The sequence below is a fragment of the Aquarana catesbeiana genome, linkage group LG03 (assembly GCF_042186555.1).
Source record: "Aquarana catesbeiana isolate 2022-GZ linkage group LG03, ASM4218655v1, whole genome shotgun sequence".
Classification (NCBI taxonomy): Eukaryota; Metazoa; Chordata; class Amphibia; order Anura; family Ranidae; genus Aquarana; species Aquarana catesbeiana.
Window position 1 is genome coordinate 396,151,520 of NC_133326.1, and position 19,894 is coordinate 396,171,413.

Genomic DNA, 19,894 nt, shown 5'->3' on the forward strand with positions numbered 1-19,894 from the left:
GTTACAGCCTAAGAGCTTACGATGCAGTACGGCAGGGACTTCACAAGGTAACTTTCTCAACTTTGGGTTAGAACCCTTGATCATTTAATTTTTGCGGTCTGTGAGAATAGTTTGTGATCGAGATATACTTGTTATGTTGCAGAGTTTGCTGGTAACCTCCTTTATACTTGTGACAATGGAATTGGTCGTTTTTCTGCCATTTTCCATGTAACTTTCCATCTCATGAGTTTATCAGAGGAAGGATTGATTAAGGCATCAGTTACTTTAAGGTGAGGTAACTCTTCCTCTTGTGAATTCTGGGAACAATAAGATATGGGAGCTGGATACCCTGTGTTTGAAATATTACCTGACGGTTGCCTACACATGTTTTACTGGTTGTACAGATCATATGAAAATTTTCACATGGCGTGAACCCACTGATTCCGTTTATGACTGTCCCGCCGGCATCGCTCTTGGACGTGTATACCAATTTATGTATTCGTAGAATTATGAGAGTGAGATGAGTACGGTTCATTTACAGTCAGTCATGGACCGGTATCCCCCCACCCTCTAGTCACCTCGTGTGTTATTCATATACATATTATGTTCTTCTACTTTAACGCATTATCCATTGCAGATACTGCAATTTTGCTTTTCTTGTCTCATTTGCCTGGAAACCACATCCCCCTCTATGGGAAGTTTTGACAATTTAGGAGCTGGTCTGGAGTCCGGGCGCTTGGGGCATGCATTTGTTCCCGTCCCTTTCCCCCTCCCTCCTCCCCCGACTGTGCTTTTGTGGGATCCATCAAGGTATGGATGGTGGTTGCATTGTGTGTGGGTTTTTTTTTTTTTCATACCATGTATTTATAATACCAAAATTGTATGTGTTACGAAATCTGTTTGTTTTCATAAATTTTTTCTTTAATCATAATATAATTTTGTTTCTCTTTTTATACACCTATGGTTCCATATTAAATTATTGGTTTTAACACGCTGTGTTTGAATATCTTCGTCCTATTCCTGATGAAGCCGATTTGGCAAAACATGTCGATACTTTAGGACGTAGTATTTTTTGTACATGCGGCTCCAGTTCTTATCATTTGGTCAGGGTTCAGTTAGGTGTGCACACCCAGGACCATGACTGAAACTGCAGCTGCATTTTTTATGCTATTCAATGTATTTGTTTGTATTTAAATAAACGACCGCCTCACCTGGTACTCCCAGGGAAATAAAGCTAGGGAACTCCTGACCCAGCAATATAAACAAAGAGCAGCGCAAAACGGAATCCCATTCCTTCTAAATGATGAGGGATTTAGCGCCTTTTATTCAAAACTATATAACCTCTCACTATCAATCTCTGAATCCCACCCCACTCCTCAAATAATACAAGAATTTCTTGACCCTCTCCAACTACCTTCACTATCCCCACCTCAACTCGAATCGGTATCCCAGCCATTTTCCCATCAAGAGATTCTCCAAGCTATCAAAGATCTCCCCTCCCACAAAGCCTCAGGGCCAGATGGTTTCATTAACAAATATTATAAGTCATATGCAGATGAACTAGTACCCCACCTAATTAACACTTTTAATAGGTTCTTTTTAACAGGTGAGATTCCACCCGAATCATTTGAAGGGGTGATAACCACCATACACAAACCCTGCAAACCCTCCCATGATCCAGCCAATTACCACCCCATATCTCTACTTAACACCGATCTCAAGCTCTATACAAAATTATTAGCTACCCGCCTTGAGACGTACATGCCTAACCTGGTCCACCCAGATCAAGTGGGCTTCATTACCTCCCGACAAGCTTCAGATCTCCCATCACCAATGGGACTTGACAAGGGTTGCCCCTTGTCCCCCTAACATTTGCGCTGGTGATTGAACCACTGGCACAAGCAATTCAAGCACATCCAAATATTGCTGGCCTATCAGTACCATATCCCCCACAAGATTGGCCTGTACGTGGATGATATAATCATCTGGCTCACCGATCCTTTACATTCCCTACCCCCACTGTGTGATCTTCTACAACAGTTTAGTAAGGTGTCCATGTATAGATTAAATCACTCTAAATCAGCTATGCTAGGAGTCTCCCTGTCCCCACAGCTTAAAGAAGCTATTACTACCTCTTTCCCCTTTTCCTGGGCTCCCAGCTCTTCCATGACCAATTTAGGTATTCAGCTGACTTCCCCATCTACCCTACTTCTCCATACTAACATTTCTGTTCTGAGTCAGAAATTACAAGATATTGTCAAATCACTTCTTTCTACCAACGCTTCCTGGGCTGGCCGAATAGCTCTGTCCAAGATGTTTCTCCTGACACACGTTTTGTATTTCTTTAGGACTTTGCCAATACCAATCCTACAATCAGACATAGCCATACTTCAGTGGATCATCAATCACTCCATCTGCGTGGCACGCAAGCCACGCATCAAAGCCTCAACACACCCGAGGCCTATGCAGGCCTCGGTGTTCCTGACCTCCATATGTACTACAAAGCAATCATTTTGGATCAAACCAAAAAGCTATGGGACATGTCCCCATCGCAACCTTGGACCCTTATTGAAGCAAATGTCTTCACTCAAACCCCTTCACTTTTATTGGCTGCCATATGGCTGGGGTACCATCCTCCTCGCTCTTTCCTCCCAATGGTTAACGCTACATTGTCCACCTGGAGATCAGTTCTACAATCCGTGAGAGGACTACATGTGAAAGCCCTTCATCAACTCCCATTATCAGCCCTATCGTTCTTATCACTAGACCTTCCACTCCAGAACTGGTCCTCACAGGGTCTTCGAAAGATTGGGGACCTGTTCCAATATAACCAACTCTTATCCTTCCTCCAAATTAAAGACCGTTTTGCCATCTCCAATAAGGACTTCTACTGTATGTACTTAAGGCTCCGTCATATACTCACCTCAACCTCATACAACACTTGGACTAAGGACATCCTACAATTTCTTTCCTCTACCGACAACAAAGCTTGTGGCATATCCTATCTGTATGGTCTACTAACAAAACCAAATCTGGAGGAACACCTTAACTATAAACTACTGGGAATCCAAGTTACAAATCAAGATCCCTCCTCCTATCTGGTACCGAGCACTACATTCATCCACTCTAAAAACATTTCCTCATTTCCATGGTACTCTAAAAACATTTCCCACTGGGAAACCTCAATGAAAATTTTGTATAGGTGGTACTATACCCCTGTGAAATTGGCTTGAATGTTTCCGACCTACTCTAAATGTTGGGGAAATTGTGACACGGATGGACATATTTTCCCTATTTGGTAGGCATGTTCGTGTATGAAGGTCCATCTCCTGGAATGAAATGAGCCTTTTGGGTTTGACTACTGATAAGCTTATTAGGTTACTTTACCTTATACTACTGAGCACTAGCCTGCTCATCTTCTATCTCCTTTCTTCTTCCCCTCCTACCCCCCTTTAACCTACTCCTTCCTCCTTTTATTTATTTATTTATTTATGCTCTCTTCTTTGGGAGCATACAAGGGGTCAGTACTTCACATGTTAGTATACGCCTAGTACTATAATCCCTACCTTTAATGTTGATGTCAACTACCAAATGTATTTGTCTTTCGAGTTACTGTACATCACGTTATTGCTTTTCCCAATAAAGAAATTTAAAACTAAAAAAAAAAAAAAATAGAAACTTTATTTTAAATTCATGGCAACAATGTTCAATACCAATTTAGCATCCAACATCACGGGATCACACAGATCCACAGAAAGCACCCTAAATAGGATGCGTACAAGACTGAAAACACAAAAAACAGAAAACAAAAAACATGGGACACAAAACACATAATGCTGATCATCCGGACACCAAATAACAATACACACATGGGCTGTCATGGGATAAATAGAGATGGGCCGAACACCACCCTGTTCGGTTCGCATCCAGAACATGCGAACAGGCAAAAAATTTGTTCGAACACGCAAACACCGTTAAAGTCTATGAGACACGAACATGAAAAATCAAAAGTGCTAAATTTAAAGGTTAATATGCAAGTTATTGTCATAAAAAGTGTTTGGGGGCCTGGGTCCTGCCCCAGGGGACATGTATCAATGCAAAAAAAAAAATGGCCATTATTTCGGGAGCAGTGATTTTAATAATGCTTAAAGTGAAACAATAAAAGTGAAATATTCCTTTAAATTTCATACCTGGGGGGTGTCTATAGTATGCCTGTAAAGTGGAGCATGTTTCCCGTGTTTATAACAGTCCAAGAGCAAAATGACATTTCTACAGGAAGAAAAAGTCATTTAAAAGTACTAGCGCTAGTACTTTATTAATAGCAATGAATTGGTATTAATGAATTGTCGGTCCCAACAATACACATAAAAGTCATTGAAAGACATTGAAAAATTTAAAAAAATGCGTGGGGGTCCCCAAAAATTCCATTACCAAGCCCTCCAGGTCTGGTTTGGATATTAAGAAGAACTCCATGCCAAAATTTTTAAAAAAATGGCGTTGGGTTCCCCCACAAATCCACACTAGACCCTTATCCGAACACGCAACCTGGCAGGCCACAGGAAAAGAGGGGGGACGAGAGAACGCCCCCCCTCCTGAATTGTATCAGGCCACATGACCTCAACATGGGGAGGATGTCCCCATGTTGATGGGGACATGGGCCCCATCCCCACAACCCTTGTGGTGGTGGGGGTCTGCGGGCAGGGGCTTATCGGAATCTGGAAGCCCCCTTTAACAAAGAGGACACCCAGATCCCGGCCCCCCATGTGAATTGGTAAGCCAATGATGTGGCACCAGCTCGACAGATCTTATGTAGCTGAGGGCGGGGCCACCGCGTTCTTCGCTGGAGTCGCTGGAGATCATCCATCGCTGGAGATCGAGAATTGGATTACATCGCTGGAATAGGAGCATGGATTTATTTGATTACATTGCTGGAATCTCTTTTTTATTTTTTATTTTTTTATATTTAATAAAGGACTTGTCCCAAACTGTCTCCTGTGTTTTTTTTAACATTTTGTCACTTTCTTTTTGTGAAATGGTAGGGGTACAATGTACAATGTACCGCTTACCAATTCACATGGGGGGGCTGGGATCTGTGTGTCCCCTTTTTTAAAGGGGGCTTCCAGATTCCGATAAGCCCCTCGTCCACAGACATCCACAACCACCAGGCAAGGGTTGTGGGGATGAGGCCCTTGTCCCCATCAACATGGGGACATCCTCCCATGTTGAGGGCACGTGGCCTGGTACGGTTCAGGAGGGGGGGCACTCTCTCATCCCCCTCTTTTCCTGTGGCCTGCCAGGTTGCATGCTCAGATAAGGGTCTGGTGTGGATTTTTGGGGGAACCCCACACCATTTTTTTTTATTTTGGCACTGAGTTCCCCTTAAAATCCATACCAGACCCTTGGTATGGATTTTTGGGGGGAACCCCACGCCATTTTTTTGTAAATTTTGGTGCAGAGTTCCCCTTAATATCCATACCAGACCTGAAGGGCCTGGTAATGGAATTTTGGGGGAACCCCACACATTTTTTTTTTTTCAATGACTTTCAATGACTTTTATGTATATTGTCGGGACCGACAATTCATTAATAGCCGGCACTAGCGCTAGTACTTTTAAATTACTATTTTTTTTGCTTTAGAAATGTCATTTTGCTCTCAGACTGTTATAAACATGGGTAACATGTGCTACTTTACAGGCATACTATAGACACCCCCAGGTTTGAAATTTAAAGGAATATTTCAGTTTTATTATTTCACTTTAAGCATTATTAAAATCACTGCTCCCGAAAAAACGGCCGTTTTTAAAACTTTCTTTTGCATTGATACATGTCCCCTGGGGCAGGTCCCGGGTCCCCAAACACTTTTTAGGACAATAACTTGCATATTAATTTAAAATTAGCACTTTAGATTTCTCCCATAGACTTTCAAAGGGAGTTCCGCGGCTTTTCGAATTTGCCGCGAACACCCCAAATTGTTCGCTGTTCGGCGAACGGGCGAACAGCCAGTGTTCGAGTCAAACTCAACAGATAGCCCATCCCTAGTGATAAATATTGCCTATAATTAACAAAAATTGGTACAAGACCAATATAGTTCAGAATGACAACCAATGTGTGTAAAGCCCCTGGGGACTAGAGCTTGGTGATAACCCCTTATTTACCTATTTGCATAGAAGAAATACAAGGTATTTCACCAACTGGTGTGGGTTCCTCTGAGCAATGAAAGGGAGGGGGGGTTTCCCCACTAGCTCAGTGGAGCCATTAGACCATGGTGATTTAAATATCAGAGTGTGATGATGAAAATAGTTGAGAGCTTTCAGCAGTCGGTATTCAATTAAGAAACAGTTTGTCAGCCTGCCAGTTGTAATGTGTTCATGAGGACTATTCAACAGTACAGTGGTCTTGCAGTATCATCAGCCTGCTGAATTTGATGTAAAGATAAAAACAGCAGTGCAAACAGTGGCGGTGCGTCCATTAGGGGCGCTCGGGCGCCACCCCCTCTCTGCAGCCACCCCCTCCGTGTACTTTGGATAGATTCATGCATTGCATGAATTTATCCATGGCCGCTGTAGCCACCCCCATTCAGGCGCCAGGCCCCTTTTCGGAACCCTAGAAGGTAGAAGGTAGCCGGCCACACTCCTGCTCCTGGTTCCTGTTTACCAGGGCATTCCAAGAGTGGTGTCAAGCGACACTGATGATGTCAATGAGCTTCTCTAGAGGCATAGAGTAGCTTTGTCTGGACAGAGAGAAGCCAGCAACTCCCTGTCCCTTATAGCAGTGGCTTCTATGTGGTGGTCATGCCCCTCACATAACATTTAAAGAGACAATAAAACAGATTTTTGTTTATTGCCATTTTTTGTCATTAAATGTTCTCCAGTGGTTTCACTCTTGTTTGTTCCCACTTGCAAGCTATATCCTTGCACCTGTTGTGTCTTATGTGCATTCAGCTGTCCCTGTGCCTCTGTTTTCCCTATGTTCCTTGGTAAACTTTCACCCTTCCAGCCCTGTGTGAGTCCCTGCAAATTCCTGTCTGCTATTCTTTAGCATTACCTGTATCTGCTTTAGTATCTCCCAGTGTATCTCTAGTCTGTTTCCTGCTTGGTGTCCCCATGCACCTCTACCTGCTCCTAGATCTGCAAAGCTGAAGATCTGTGACAGATCTGTGGTTGTGGCTTACTTGATAAAAGAACTGTTTGTTTTTAACCCTTGGGAGACTAGAGGTCATTAAAGCTTAAAGGCCAAATTTGAGCAGCATTAGCCTGTGTCGATTAAGCCAGCCATAGATGATGTGATTTTCTTTCCTGCAATCATGTGTTGACTAGGTTGACTGTGTTGATTGGGGAATCTCTCCAGCAGAGCTACTGTGTTCTCCCAGGAAAGGGCAGGAGGTGGAACACAGTGAGCCATCCCTGCTGGTAGAACACAATGATTATTGCTAGCGGCCATAGCTGTGGCCAATAATTGCATACCAAAAATCCTACATGCTGGATGGATGGATGGATCGACAATCAGCCTGCTCATAAAAGGTTTGAATCTCAGCAGGTTCTTGCAAAATTGGCAAAGATTCAAACCATCTATGGCTTGCTTTAGTTTGACAATAACCCCATGACTAATTTGCATATCTAAATAATTATTATTTTTTATTCTTAAAGACACTATAGGTTAAACTTGTACACATAAGCCTTGTGCAAACTGTTTGCGCTATATAATCCTGTATAATAATATGTAAAAATGTATATTTTAATGAATGGATTTTTGGTAATACTACAATTGTTTCTGACAATTATAGATCTTAACAGATAAACGCTGACTTACTTCAGGTTTAGTGACATCTGCAGTGCCATCCGCTGATTAAAGGCCTACAGTATTTTGGCAATGTATACTTCAGTGTGCGAATGATCACTAGGTTATAGATGACAGAGTGATCACATAATCAGGAACCACTTTAATTGTTTCCTCATTGTCACTGGGGACCAAATTTGTCAGTGACAGCTGAGACTTAAAAACCACTAGCTGCACAGTGTGTCATCTGGTTAAAGCGTGAACATATATTAACTTTTCTACAGCATGAGGCTGAGAAAGGTGCATATTTTAGGCAGAGAAAGGTACAGATTTTAGGGGTCAGAAGGGTTACTAAAACCAGAAATATAGTCCTGAATGCTGCATTTTGTGTACTTTGAACAGCAAATGCCTATTAAGTAAACTGGATGGAAATCAGAAAACCATACTATTTAATACATGCCTTTTTTTAGAGCATCTGGCTACAATGATCTCTTAACAAGTTTGTAGACATCTAAAATTGTTTTTCACCTCTTGATAAATGAAATTACAGTACTAAGCTGCATCCTTGTAGAATACAACATGCAGTGGTCATCTTTAGAATCCAATAGTTCTTATAAACGTTCACTCTGCTACATAAAAATATTGTATGACATTTTTACCATTACAATATGTTTTAAAGCACTGTTCCAGCCCCCAATTTTTTTTTTAAGTCAGCAGCTACAAACACTGTAGCTGCTGACTTTTAATAAGGACACTTACCTGTCCAGGGAGCCCGCGATGTCGGCCCCCCGAGGCTGAGCCGAGAACACAGGAGATCCCGACTCTGTCTAATCTGACGGCACTTGTCCCCTCCGAGGCAGCATGTCGGGGTATAACACGTACGCACCATTTGCCCCTATTTTCAGGGGGAAAAAGTGCATGTTATATGCCAATAAATACAGTATATAAAGTGTCTAAACCAGGGGTCTCAAACTGACGGCCCTCCAGCTGTTGCGAAACTACAAGTCCCATCATGTCTCTGCCAATGGGAGTCATGCTTGTAACTGTCAGCCTTGCAATGCCTCATGGGACTTGTAGTTTCACAACAGCTGGAGGGCTGCCAGTTTGAGACCCCTGGTCTAAACCATCAAGCAACAATAGAAATTCTAACAATCATAATCTGGAATAACCAAATATAAGTGCAAAAAAACTGTGCATATTACATACCTCCCAAAATTTTGAGATGGGAACGAGGGACACCTACTAGCAAAAGAATGTAGGCAAAGGACACACCCCTTGTCACGCCTCTTAAAGGAGAATTTACCTAAAAAAAAAAAATTAAACCCACAAGGGCTTTTTTTTACCACTACTATTTCTTTATACTGGCTTTGGAAACTTACAAATGCATCAATTTAGAATTTGGATGAAAGGTTTAGCACTGGGAAACACTTTTTGAAAGATAAAAAGTGCATTTTATATACAACTATATAGATCAGACCAAAATGAGGGACAAATGAGGAGGAAAGAGGGACAGAGGGACTTTGTTCCAAATCAGGGACAGTCCCTCGAAATCAGGGACAGTTGGGAGCTATGCATATTATAAAAAAAGTCTCCACCCTAATACAATTCCTCATCTTCCAAGGCATGTACTTGGAAATAATGTGCTTGGTTGTTTTAGAGTGGTCTTTTTTTTTTTTTTATATATGCACAGTTTGATCTGCATGTGGGCATTGCAGATTATGATTGTTATAATTACAATTGTGGATGCATAGTTGTAATAGTTTGCTGGTGGTTTTGACACTTTATATACATAGTTAGTACTTATTAAGTTTTTTTTTTAATTTATTTTTTATTTGAGAGCAGTAGGAGCACTGGGCTAAACGCTTACATCCTGGTATATGGATGGTCCAGTGAATCTATGAAAATATATATATATTTTAACAGCACTGTATACATAGAGTGGGACACTAAGACCTTTATTTCCTTTATTCCTTTATTTTTTGGGGGGTATATTTCCAAAAACAATTCCAGCTACTTTTCCAACCATAATAGCAGTAGCTGCCACCACGGAGCAGGAGGCAGAGCTAATGCTACAGGGTGCAGTTGTGAAGTATACAGCCTACAACTAATTCTTAGAAATACAGTTATAAAGGCTTACTGGTATTATACACATAAAAATGTCAATCAATTACATTTTGGCAATCCACTGACAGCAGTGGTGTTTCCAGCTTTCATATTTAAAGGTGCACATTGGGGGGACAGGGACAAAAGTAGGGGGGCAACTATAAAATGCAATTATATATATATATCCTGGGGCCCTTTGCTTCTGTTGTGGGGCCCTTTATTACGATCCCACAATGAGACCCTTTCACATGTTTTGCAGTGAGCCCCCTTCCTACTGTATTGGGGCCCCCAGGGTGGCAGAAAACAAGAGGTATGTCTACAGCACACCAGGAAAATATAAGGGTCCAAAGCACTGGGAGAACTACCAGGGTTGCAAAGGTTGCACTTGAGACCGGGCCCTGGTGTTCTGCCCCTGCAATTGACAGTGCTGATCTGGTGTCTGTCTCCTTGGTAGCGACGGCAGTCTATTAGGACCTAGTGCTGGTGGCATTATGGGTGCATGAGGGCTGGCACTATTGGTTGTAGAGAGCTGAGCCCCCAGCAGGTCACCTAGCAGCAGTAATGCTGTATAACCTTCTCTGTTGACATGCCAATCAGGATGTGATCCAGGTGATGCTCCAAGTCAGATCTAATAAACACAGTATTTATTAGAATCGACAGTACAAATATATATACATATATATATATAGACACACACATACACAGTGTGACAGTGTGTGTATATATATATATATATATATATATATATATATATATATATATATATATATATACTGTATTTATTGGCGTATAACACTCACTTTTTCACCATCAAAATTGGGTGTAAATTACACGTGCGTGTTATACGCCAATACTTCAATTTTAGCTGCCTCGGCGGGGACAGGGAGGGGGTGCAGGACGAGCGCTGTCAGATTACATACAGTGAGAATCTCCTCTTTACTTGGCGGCCTCTGTAATAGGGAGTCCCGTCTCCTGGGCCGCCATTGGACCACTGTTCTGTCTATCATATGAGATTCTCACTGTATGTAATCTGTCAGCACTCGTCCTGCCCCCCTCCCTGTATCCTCTGGGCTGCAGATGGGCATTGATCTGGCTGCTGCATTGATGGCAATGGTGAGGCTGCATTGATGTGGACTGATGAGGCTGCATTTATGGCAATTGTGAGGCTGCAGATGGGCATTGATCAGGCTGCATTGATGGCAATGGTGAGGCTGCAGATGGGCACTGACCCTTATTTTGCTTCAAAGTTCCATATTTAAAATTTTAGTTTTTGTCCTGAAACTTCCCTCTTAAAATGAATGTGCGTGTTATACGCCTGTGCGTGTTATACGCCGATAAATACGGTATATATATATATAAATATCTGTATCTATATATATATATATCTATAGATATAGATAGATATATAGATATTAGATTCATTTCACATTGCCGTGTTCCCTGTCGCTCACTGTGAGGATACAGCCCTGCCCCCTGGTCCCAGGACTTTAATAGACAGATCACACGCCCAATTCCCGACAGGGGGATCTGTCAACCAAAGTTCCCCAGCCAGAGGGTGGGGCTGTATATGACGTTGAGCGGAAGGAACACAGCAATTTCAATGAAAGCTGTTATTGCTGTGTTCCCTGTGCTGCGCTCTGAACATCCGGGCCACTCTCCTGTTCCTCTCCTCCCCTGTACAGGTAGGCTGCATGATGGGCACAAGCTGCAAGGTGGGCACAGGGTGGATGGTGGACACAGGCTGCATGGTGGATGGTGGACACAGGCTGCATGGTGGATGGTGGGCACAGGCTGCATGTGGATGGTGGGCACAGGCTGCATGGTGGATGGTGGACACAGGCTGCATGGTGAATGGTGGACACAGGCTGCATGGTGGATGGTGGACACAGGCTGCATTGTGGAAACAGGCTGCATGGTGCATGATGGACACAGGCTGCATGGTGCATGGTGGACACAGGTTGCATGGTGGGCACAGGCTGCATGGTGGATTCAGGCTGCATGGTGGATGGTGGACACAGGTTGCATGGTAGACACAGGCTTCATGGTGGGCACAGGCTGCATGGTGAATGGTGGACACAGGCTGTGTGGTGCATGGTGGACACAGGCTGCATGGTGGGCACTGGGCACAGACAGCTTGCATTGGTGGGCACGGATAAAGTTGTTGTTGTTGTTAATATTTATTTTATAACTTAATTCTGCATAAAACATTTAATGCCCCGTACACACGGTTGGACTTTGTTCGGACATTCCGACAACAAAATCCTAGGATTTTTTCTGACGGATGTTGGCTCAAACTTGTTTTGCGTACACACGATCGCACAAAGTTGTCGGAATTTCCGATCGCTAAGAACACGGTGACATTAAGCACGTACGACGAGACTAGAAAAGGCCCGTTCAGAACCAAGCGCGGCACCCTTTGGGCTCCTTTCGCTAATCTCGTGTTAGTAAAAGTTTGGTGAGAGACGATTCGCGCTTTTTCAGACTCGTGGTTTTCAGTTCGTTTTCTGCCGTTCAGTTTGTGCTTGTGGGTTTGTATCTGCTCTTCAGTGCGTGCAAGCAAGTTCCGCGTGACTTTAATTAGTCATTGTATTCTTGTTTGTTCCTTACTGTTTTTCAGGTCGCTCTTCACAGGCCTTGCTGTTCTTCAGTGTGTTCTGTTACTTCGTTCTGAGCAGCCGACCGTTTTCTAGCCATGTTGCGCATGTGTACTCCTCGTAGAGTTCGCGCTGTGCGGGGGCTTGGTGTTGGGGTCCTGACCTTAACACAAGTCCAGTCCATGAACAGGGTGGGGAGGAGTTCATGGACCAAGAATTGGTTGCTTCAGCGTGACCAGTTCTCTCATATGCCTTTGCTCCATGAGATCCGTGAGAATAATCCTGATGATTTCAGGAACTTTCTCAGGATGACGGACCCCGTGTTTCACCGTCTGTTGGCTTCGCTGATCCCCTATATCAGCAGGCAGGATACCTGCATGAGGCAAGCCATCACTCCGGAGCAGAGGCTCGTCGCTACCCTGCGATATTTGGCGACAGGGAGAAGTCTGCAGGACTTGAAATTCTCGACAGGCATCTCCCCCCAGGCTCTGGGTATCATCATCCCAGAGACCTGTTCTGCCATCATACAGGTCCTGCAGAAGGAGTATATGAAGGTAAGATTTTTATCCTTTAATATCACATTTTATTGTATTTAATGTTTGATAATATATTGTATTTCTTTCCTCATTCCCTAATTACCATGATTGGAATATGCTGTGAATGTCCCCTTTGTTCTCATGCATGCTGGATTTTTATGTCATTATTTTTTTAGGTCCTTCATACAGATTGGCTTTCAATAACCTCCCCAACATGTTCTCTCCTGGCCCTATATTCACCTCATGTAGTCACTTAACAATGTATTTTATCAGCTCCATAGTAGTGCTTTACCCCAAACTCCCCCTAAAATGTTTAGAAATGCTAGTTTAGCTTTAAATTCAGGCAGAGTGCCAGAGGCTTTTTTTTGTGGTGTCCCCAAATCATTTTTAGTAACCCTCCCTCCCCCAACTGGTAAGTTAGCTGATCCCAATTCTCTATCTATCCTCAATCATCTATCTGCTGACTTTGCCCAACCCATACACACTATACCCATCTGTTTTTTGCTCTGATTTATGGATGAATTACCCAAAGCATGTAGTGCAAGGGCCTGCCTGTATACTTTCAAATGGTACTGTTTCAAGTTTTTGTATCCTATTATTATCTTGACAGGTAATAGCAGAATGTTCAAATGTGCTCAAATGTGTACAGTGTGTATTTATATCTTTGTATTATGACACTTCTTACCTGTCCAGTGGGCTGCCAATAGTGTAACTAAGGAGGGGCTGTTCCAAGTAATACCCTGTATTTAGGCATTCATCTCTCAATGAAGTGAAGAGGGTTACCTGTCCAAGATTTCCACACCCCCCATAATGTTAGAAATGGCCCATGAGAGGGGGGAGGGGGAATATGATAGGTGTACCTTATACTTTGGCGTTGTTAAATTCCCCTTAATAAATGCTATTTGGAGGTTGCCCCATAATGTTTGTGCCTAATCTGCTTGCCATGTTTCTGAGCAAAAATAGTAATTATTTTTTTTTCCCTCAACAGTTTCCTTCCACGCCACAGGAATGGCAGACTGTGGTCTCCCACTTTGCCCAGCGGTGGGACTTTCCTAACTGCGGAGGGGCAATTGATGGGAAACACGTCCACATCGTCCCACCACCCAACTCGGGGTCGTACTATTTCAACTATAAGGGGTTCAATAGTATTGTGATGTTGGCGGTGGTGTCGGCTAATTAAGACTTCTTGTATGTGGACGTGGGGAAGAATGGCCGGATGTCCGATGGTGGAGTCATCGCCCAGACGGAGTTCTACAGGCATCTCCAGAATGGCAGCTTGGACTTGCCAGCTCCAGAGGACAATGTGGAAGGACTCCCATTTGTGTTTGTGGCTGATGAAGCGTTTGCGCTGGGGGACCACCTGATGCGGCCATTCCCGATGAGGACCCTCACCCCGGAACAGAGGGTTTTTAATTACCGGCTGGCCAAAGCCCGAAGAGTGGTGGAGAACACATTTGGGATCCTGGCCAGCTAGTTCCGCCTATTTCTGACACCTATCCATATGGCGGAGCATAAACTGAACCATATTATACTGGCGTGCTGTATTCTCCATAACTTTTTAAGGAAACATTCGGCCAACTATGCTGGCTCAGTTGGGCCTGAGGCCGGAATGATACATGAAACCACACTGACGGTGCTTGAAAGCGGCCGTCCTGGCTTGCCCTCCCTGAGTGCCCGTGATGTCCGGTTACGATACCTGGAGTTCTTTGCGGTAGGGGGGCCATCAATATGCCAGCAAATATGTGAAGCCTTTTTATAATAATAAAAAAAAAAAAAACATACTTTGTGGAAATTAACTGCTTGTGGTTTTTTTTAGCTGACCCTGACAGAAATGTGTTTATTCCAGAAAATGGCGTGATTGTGTAACCTTATACAAAGCACTGTTGGCTGTTATTTACTAAATGCAAAGACACATTTCACTGCAACTGCACTAAAACTGCACTTGTAGTGCCAAGAGGATTTGCCCTTAGTAAATAACCCCCATTTTCTCTGAAAACAGCAATGACATCACCCAAAAAGTGTTGTAGCGTTGAGACAATAATCCACACATTCTTGATTGACAAACTTTTTTATACCTGCACAATCACATGTGCATTTACCAAAGGTTTTTCAAACAAACCAACATGTTTGTTGTATACCAATTTTTGGGGTAGCATTATCAAAAATAGAAATGTCCATTTACGATAAAACAGGCCTGTATAAAACCAACAAGAAAGACACAAATGTTGAACTTACAAACTGTAGAACTTGAAGGCAATATCACACATGAGTATTTAGGAACTGTGTTTGATATTGCGTTCAGATGGTGTGAAGTCACCCCAGGAAAAGCCAAATTTGGAAGATGCACAGCAATTTACGAATTTCAACATGTGCTAGCTGCCATCACGGGGGATCAAGGGACGTGTTTGGGATGAGAAACCCCTTCCTCTCAGCTACTTTATTATTGAGGAAGGGGTTGCACCCCCAAAACGCGTCCATTGATCTCCCGTGATGGCAGACAGCACATGTTGACACACTGTGTGCATCCTCCAAATTTGGCTTTTGGAAAACATTTTGCACATTGTAGCACACCAAAAAACAAAGGGATTTGGAGGGGCTTTAAACTTGCCCCAAAACATCAATGATGTTTTTAGTTTTTCCAATAACATCATTGATGTTTTTCTTGATGTTTTCTGTCACGGAACGTCCCACACTCCGCTTGAGTGCTTCCGTCATATACCACTTCCTCCCAGTCTGTATACAGATATCCCAACCTCTCTGAGCACAAACAAGGCGACACTTGCTTGTTGCTACCAAGAACTGACTTTATTCAGAACCAGAATACAGTCTTATATACACAGGAGAAGATTACTCTAACAATACAAACGTAACCTAATTAACATGAGCTAATTATCTAATCCTTTATACAGCCTAGGTAACTGAGACATGACATTTCGCCCAGACTTGTGGTCACCGAGCTTCACACAGTTATAGCAGTCGTCCCGTCTCCTACATTGTATAGAGGATAATGTCATTAGCTCATTCAATTAACATAAACACAGGTTGATAACACCAGCATCTCCTCACAGGATGTGTCCCAACAGAATGAATCCATTGAAAATCCAGGGCCCATAATCAAATGGCAACAGGCTTGCATACAGTCCTCTCCAACAGCCTCTGTTCTGGCTAGGTCTGTGACATTTTCCAATTGTAAATTACACCCCATGATCTCCCCGATCAGGATCTGGGCACTTTCGGATGTGAAAGGATCTGGATCCACAACATCACGATCACCTAAAAAGAGAGGAACCCCCCAAAAAAATTAGGTCTCAAAAATATGCCGCCATCTATCTCTTACCTGAGCCTGTGGTCGCAGACACTCACCTGTTGTGGTGACTAGTTCCACCACGTCTTCTTCCTCCTGCTCAGCTTGTGTTGGGTGGATTTCCCCTTCTTCCAGAGGGGGGTGGGCTCTGGTCTCCTCGGATGAGGGGTGTCCTCCGAGTCTTTTCTCCCCTATGTAAAACAAAAATGTATAATTAGCACACAGATATTTGATGGCAGAACTATAAATAGGAAACATTGCTTGGAAGTGGGGTACAATGGGCAAGTTTTGCAGAGTTCCAAAATGTACCATTTTCAGTGTCCTTTGTCAAGCTGCAATACTTTACCTGTTTGGTACAAGCTTCACAGGTGGAGATCCCCCTATAGTATACACTGGAGCACCTGTGTGGGCCCCTAATAAAAATGGTGTTCTTGTGTCCCACACTAGTGCTCCAGTGTCCAGATGTGAAAACAGCTGCTGAGTGTCCTCTCCTTATACAGAATCTAGTTTGCATTTCATTCTAGTAACAAAGCCATCTACACAACCAAATTCTTTTCAGACAAGTATAGGGCGTAAAAATGGTGGCCAAATGCATATGGCCTAAACAATGGTGTTTTATAGGCCGAAAGAAAAATGTTTGATACGAACGAACAATGTGCCCATGAACATGAAAGTTGCCATTTTAAACTGTACAACAGTTCCTAAAAGCACATGGAGCAGCACGAACGTACTAAACATCAAAAGAATAGGAACACAGCACAACTACTTACTTTTTTGCAGCACTCTCCGGATCTTTCTGTACTGCTCATGTTCTCTTAATTTGAGGTCCAACCACCGCTTCTTGAGCTGATCTTTCGATCGTCGTACCCCGAATTTCTGGTGCAGACTCCTGACCACTTTCGCCATGATCTTGGCCTTTCTGACATTGGGGTTGGGGTAAGGCCCATACTTTCCATCATAGTCGGCCCTCTTCAGGATGTCCACCATCTCCAACATCTCCCCAAAGGACATATTTGAGGCCTTAAATCTCCTTCTGGATCGGGACGTCTCCGGATCCGGGCTTTCCTCCTCCTCCTCCTCGTTGCTACAATTATCACGATCCTGCTGTTTATCCGCCATGTGCTCTTCCCCCACTGCGCCGAACGAAAAGGGAATAGACTAGAAAGAACGTCAGGGGCGGGCGGAGTTACACGCATGCGCAGTGTGTATAAAGCGTAACACGCGTGCGTCTTACGTACGATCTGTGAGCGGAGGAAGGAGCATCGGAGGCGCCGATCGTGATAACGAAGGTAGGATTTAAACTTGGGCCTATACTGCTTCGAAATGGAAGCCTATATTGTAACAAGATTAGGGGAGTTTGGCCTGACATTAGGGTTTGTCTTGTTTTGTGTCTTGCAGAGAAAATGGATGGCTTCAACGACCACAATTTCCTCCCCCTGTTCATAGACAAGTACAGGGAGCTGCCCTGTCTGTGGCAGGTGAGACATCCCCATTATAATCATAAACAAAAGAGGCAGGCAGCCCTGGAGACACTGCTGGAGTTGGTGAAGCCGGTGGTCCCCACAGCAACCATCCCCTATTTAAAAACCAAAATTGGTGGCCTGAGGAGCACTTATCTTAGGGAGCGCAAGAAGGTCATGGATTCCCAGAGGTCCGGAGCTGCAGCAGATGACGTTTATGTCCCCAGGCTGTGGTACTATGAGAGACTGCGATTTCTGTCAGACCACACTGAAGTCAGGGAATCCCTCTCCACCCTTCCTTCCACGCTTCCTTCCACCCCAGCTGAGGCTTCCGATGTCCAATCTGGGCCTTCCTGCCAGGAAGAAGTGGAGGAGCCCAGCTGGAGTCAGGTATAGCATTCTTCTACAGATTTCTGGTCAATAAATAAATTATGTTTATTAGATGTTATTATTGATCACTAATTGCTGATTGCAAAAAGTGTTTTACATATCAATAGACAGTAGTGTGCACCCAAAATTGGGACAAGAATGAAAAATGCTGGGCTCAGCATGATAGTCTGTTATATTTGGTAACAGTCAATTTGCATCAGTCATGAGATGAAAATTGTGTGTGATTGATGAATAAAAAACTAAAACTATGTCCCTTTTTCATACACAGGAAGACCTCAGCCAGGAGGAGGTTGTGGAATGTGGCAGTCAGGAGGAGGTGGGGATTAGTGGCAGCCAGGAGGAGGCGGGGCTAAGTGTCAGCCAAGAGAAGCCTGGGACCAGTCGCAGCCTGACTGAATCACAGGTTCCTCCCCTCCGCCTTCCATACAAAAGGACGAGGAAGATGACTCCCGTGCATGATTCTGTGCTCAGGCTGATTCAGGAGGCTTCTGCATCCCTCCGAGCCTTACCCACTCCTGAAGAGGTCTTTGCCTGCATGGCTGCCACAAAACTGCAGGGCATGCAGGAGGGTCAACGCAAGCTCTGTGAGGACCTTCTTTATAAAGTCCTAAGTAAGGGGGTGAGTGGGGAACTAACACCCAAGACCGACGTGATTGAGTTGGACCATCCTCCTCCTCCTCCTGCTGCCACAACTCCACCACCAGAGCCACCGCGTGGAAGGAAGCATGGAAGGAAGACCTGAGAGTGATGGCCCTGGGTTCAGTCTGGTCTGACAAAAGCTGCAGTCTCTCGTATGACCACAGCCTGGGGACACAGATGTCATCTGCTGCTTTCAGGATCTCTGGGACTTCTGGACCAGACTGCATTCCCTTAGATAAGGACTCCTCAGGCCACCAATTTTGCTTGAAAATAATTGATGTCTGCCCTGGGGGTCCAAGGCTTCACCCATTTCTGCAGTTTCTCCAGCGTTGCCTCCCTCTTTGTTTAGTTGTGACCCCTTTTAATACAATTTTTTTAGGGAAATTCTACTCTCCTGTGTGTGTTTTAATCCAAAAAGGACAGTTTGTTGGTGATGATTCAGGTACATTTCTAACATAAAATGTGAAATTAACAAGGGACACCAACACCAAACAATCTCCTACAGATTAAATAGAACAACATATCAATGGTGTTGTGGTAACTTGACACAAAAAAACACACACAAACATTTTCGGGAGTACAAATAAAAATCCAAAAAAAAAATAACACCCTTCAAAAAAATACAAACACAAAAAAAAATCTACATTAAAGCCAAACCAAAAAAAAAAAAAATACAACAAAATTATGTTGTCAGATGTGAGAAATCAAAATATATTGAGGGAATCCCGATAAATAGTAAATAAATAAGTTTGTGAGAAGTGTGTGTGAATATGAGCAGCAAAACTACTTAATTCTTGTCACATTATAAAGAAGACGAGAGTGCGCTGTATTAAACCATTTTTAACATTGCAGTGTGACGAAAGTGCTGTATCCATTGCGAACGCTAAGTTTACCAGAACGAGCTGTTCCGTGTCGGAATTTCTTCTGAGCATGCGTGGCACTTTGTGCGTCGGAACAGGCCACACACGGTTGGAATTGACGCGATCGGATTTTGTTGTCGGAAAATTTTATCTCCTGCACTCCAACTTTGTGTGTCGGAAAATCCGATGGAAAATGTCTGATGGAGCCCACACACGGTCGGAATTTCCAACAACACGCTCCGATCGGACATTTT